Here is a 377-nt window from a genome sequence, read left to right as displayed (position 1 = left end):
TAACAGAGGGGCTGCTGTCGTGCATCGCCTGTTACAGGGAACGAAGTCCAGAGGGCCTTTCGTCGGCAGTTTAGAACTCCAGCCCGGAAACAGCACGTCACTTCTGTTCACAACTCGTGGGCCAAAACTAACCACGTTAATTGAAAAGGAGCCAGGAAATGCAGCCTCGCAAGTGGGGGGAGGGGCCCCAGAAACATCTGGAGACCAGCGCTAATGACAACTATATGATGGAAATAAAGTCCCAAGGGTGCCCAGGAGAAAGTTACGGGAGGAAGGAAGGCAAGAGTTACTGGAGCTGGAAGTTTTCCTGACTCCAGAGGCCATGCTCTCAACCAAAATCTAGAAAAATACACACCAAAATGTCCACGACAATTATC

The sequence above is a fragment of the Pteropus vampyrus genome, unplaced genomic scaffold, assembly GCF_000151845.1.
Source record: "Pteropus vampyrus isolate Shadow unplaced genomic scaffold, Pvam_2.0 Scaffold245, whole genome shotgun sequence".
Lineage (NCBI taxonomy): Eukaryota > Metazoa > Chordata > Mammalia > Chiroptera > Pteropodidae > Pteropus > Pteropus vampyrus.
The sequence above is the reverse complement of the archived record's forward strand: the minus strand, read 5'-3'. Positions refer to the sequence as shown.